This window comes from Arachis hypogaea, chromosome 20 (assembly GCF_003086295.3).
Source record: "Arachis hypogaea cultivar Tifrunner chromosome 20, arahy.Tifrunner.gnm2.J5K5, whole genome shotgun sequence".
Classification (NCBI taxonomy): domain Eukaryota; kingdom Viridiplantae; phylum Streptophyta; class Magnoliopsida; order Fabales; family Fabaceae; genus Arachis; species Arachis hypogaea.
In genome coordinates this window covers 14,731,207-14,735,144 of record NC_092055.1, presented here as the reverse complement: position 1 = coordinate 14,735,144, position 3,938 = coordinate 14,731,207, and the positions used below count along the sequence as shown (strand labels likewise).

The following is a 3,938-nucleotide window of genomic DNA, read 5'->3' as shown; positions in this document are numbered from 1 at the left end:
GCTACCTAATAATAATATAAAATTTTAGAGTATGGCTTCTTTTCCTTCTTGGCATTTGTTTCTTTTCCAACACGTGGAAATCGACTAATATTAAAAATATAATATAAAATGTGCTCTACATTATTGTTGTACAGTTCCCATTCTTTTAAATCATGGATCTATATCTTTAGAACGAGGATTATAAGTTTGATAAAAGTAATAAAAAAAAGATTTGTCAGCCATTATAGTTTATATTGTACAGTTTTTATTCTTTTAATATGATCAATGCATATTATTAACATTTATTTTTTAATTTTTTTATTTTCTACACATAAAAATGACAAAGAGATAGAACAGATTAAATAATTTTTAATAAATTTTATATGTGTTGTTGAAATAGAGGATGTAAAAAAAAAGAAAAAAGAATTAGATAGCTCATGGGTTAGTCCTAGGACTTTTGGCCCTAAGAACTTTTTAAATATTTGACCCTATTAATTATAGGGCTTTTTATTCTGCTGGCCCTATAAAATAGGGCCAAAACCCTATAAGGCCAACTATATTGACACTTCTATCTGCAACCTTTTTCCACATCTCTTATTAATTTGTGGTTTTATTAGAGTTTATTGTTCTCCCATATTGGATTCTGCTGTGCTTATGTAGTTCCTAATCGCATGCACTTATTTGCAGGCTGAACCCTTTCCTTTCAATTTTAGGGATTATAGTGTATCATCTTTTCTGATTCTATTTTGCTGATTGTTAGTTTCTTGCTCTCTTTTATCTGAGAGAACAAAATTGCCATTACTCTTGTGCTTGTTCATAAGATTTGCTTCCATGGCCTTCGCTTTTAACTCTGGGTTTTTGTATCTGTGAATTTAGTTATATTTGAACATACTGTCATCTAGACCAGATTGTTGTATGGATTCTGGGTATCAATCAATCATTTGGCTAATGCAAGTTTGATCTTGTTGAATTTAGAGTAAAAAATATGTGAGATTGGATTTTTGACTTTTAGGTACTATTATATGTTTAAACCATCTCAGATATGCAAAGGCTTGTTTGTGAAAAGGTGTGAAAATGTCATTCACTTGTTCAATAATAAAGAGAAGTGATATCTTGTATGGCAAATTATGATTGAAACAATGTAATGTCTATTAGGTGAATTAGGTTTGAAATCATATTGCATTTTAGCTATCTCATAAAAAATATGGCCTTTGTTCTCTTCGTTATGTCATTAATTTACATAGCTGCTGCTGCTGCTGTTTTTGTTGTTTTAATATTGCATTAGACTTACCTGATGCTGATCTCAAATCACTAGATTTTCTTTTTCTGTGCTTATGCAACAGGCACTGTGATAGAATAAAACCAAACTTTTGAATATCAGTATAGTTGATTTACACCTTCATCTTATCTATGACAGCTTTGTTAGAAATTAGAATTGGTTTTGATTTAGTATTTTCTTCTAATTTAATATCCATATAGCATTATGGTAATGAGATTTCTTGCTCAAGCCCTTTTTACGTGTAACATGAGGTGAGTTGGAGATGGCAGACTTACCAGGATATTTGCGTTCTTGCTTGAGCACGGAAAAACTTGCCTTTTTGGCAATCTTAGTCTCTGGGAGAATTGTCTTGCAAATTTTGGTCTGTGTTCTTCTCATTGTTAATAAATGCATCACATCTTATTGGTAACAAAGTAATTGTTGCTTATCTAGTTGCATCTGTGTTATGTGATAGGCATGTGCTTTGTATAATAATTGGTGACCGATGCTAAGTGGTGAGATAAAGCATCTCTCTATTTATTTCTTGAAGATTTAAGGGAATGAGATGTTAATGTGACCGAACATTCCTGGTTTGTTATTACATTTGGTGTTTTGTTTTCTTGCAGCTATAACATATGTGCTACTCCCAATGCCTCTGTTGTTCTTCGCGGGGTCTAATGGTTCTTCTGTATTTTCTGAATCTGATAGCAGGTAAATTATTATTATTCAAGCATTAATTGAAAAAAAATTTAAAAAGAAAAAAAGATAAGATTGTATACCGAACCAAGGTTATTAATCATTCAACTTTTTGTTTTGTGGTCTGATGAATGATGGAGCAGCTAGGTGAATTTAGCCAAGTTCTTGACTGGATTCTCAACTATTAGAAGCATTGCCATTCCAAGCATTTTAAAGCATTCTAAAGCATTCTGGTGTTATTGATTTTGCAACGGAGCTTTCATCTTTCTTCGTGTTTGTATTAGCCATATTGTGTTTTATGGGGATGAGTGATGAAGATGACTATTACAGTATGATATGAGATGAAAATCTATTAGGCATAATTTTATGTATAAAAATGGATTTATTCTTTGTGCGCCTATTGGTTCTCTTGCTTTTATAAGCTTTCACCTAGACATTTCCCCCATTTCAAACCATTGAAATTGAATGTCATTACCTGATTACCATGTTGCTGAAAATGATTTCCAAACCTCAGCAACTGTAGGGGAGCTTTCGGCCAAAACATACGGGAACTTGACGTACTTTGTATATGTATGTATGATTTACCGTCAGTTGGGGAATGAGGCAACAGTGTTATTATCATAATTGAGTTACACTTGTTTAGATAGTGGATTGTCACTTCAATACAATCGTGAATTAAACTCTTAGGAAAGGAATTTAATCAATTTATGGTAATTACAGTGCCTCAAGTTTTTTCTTACAAAATTGTTAAGGCTAATGATATTTTTGTTGAATTTGATTGAGAAATTGGATTGATATTCTATTAATTGTTAATGCGGGATGAAGTAAGGATAAAGATTTTTTTTGTTTGGTGTAAGTAAGAATAAAGATTAAGAATGTATTTAGAAAGCATAAAATTAAAATTTTCTTGCGAATTAAATTCTTTTTCTTGCTTTTAAAACATAAAAATTACATGAATTTAAACTCTTTTGAGAATTTTAATTCTCATCTTCAAACCCAAAATAAATCACAAATCCAACCTAATGAAATTTGAATTTAAAGTTAAAATATCTAAACTAACTCTAACATAATTTGATTTTTCAAATATTTTCATTTCTCTTTTATTTTCTCCCTTCCCTCAATATGAGAGTAACATAATAATATTACATATATTTTAACCATTCCTTTTCCATTTAATTCTTTGTATTTCAAATTTAAGAAATGGGGTGAGAATTGAATTGCAAATCAATTCTTTTTAGAATTTAATTCAATTCCATTTCATTAAAGTTTTCAAACACACTCTAAATACAAATTCTGAAACTAAACAGCATTGGCAATAGCCACCAAAGGGTTCAAGAGGGCCGATCATATGAATGTTAGTACAACTAAGGAATTCATTTGCCCATGGCAGCAAATCTCTCTTAAGTCTCTAGACTAAGAAAATCACTAGCAAAAATAGAATTTTTTTACCACAACAATCATCTTGGAAAGACATGAGCATGAGCAAACAACTCAGAACATATGCTTAATCCTGTAGTGCCATTTTCTCACTTTCTTCTCTAGTCCGCATTCTACAAAACATTTTCAAGTAGCATTCAGAAAATGCAGCATGAAAAGAGTAGGACCTCCACAACTCAAACCGCCACAAATTAGAGCCTCTGAATGGATGAACAATTCTAATTATTGACATAAAGATTCACATCAATTGTATTCCCCATTTAAAAAAGCACAATCATTTGTTCTTTGTACACAACCACACCACATAACCATTGCACTGCACATTAACTAGGAAAAGATTAACACATAGCACGCCCAAGTCAAATAAGAATCTAAGATATACTGTAAAAAGTCAAAAAATGTCTCAGAATCAGAATTTACAGTGATAGTGAATAATGCAAAGTATATAGTTCATTCACAGTCACAGTTAAAAAGAACAACAATTAGGAATACTGAAATTCAACATCGAAAGGAGCTAGATTTCGTTTGAAGCAGAACCTCTAACACCAAAAATCACATAAATTCTTAA

At 31.2% G+C, this 3,938-nt stretch overlaps 1 pseudogene; it reads left to right on the top strand.

Moving 5' to 3' along the window:
- Window positions 1-573: 573 nt before the first annotated feature.
- On the top strand, window positions 574-2,532 carry LOC112784153 (vacuolar protein sorting-associated protein 55 homolog; annotated as a pseudogene).
- Window positions 2,533-3,938: the final 1,406 nt, after the last annotated feature.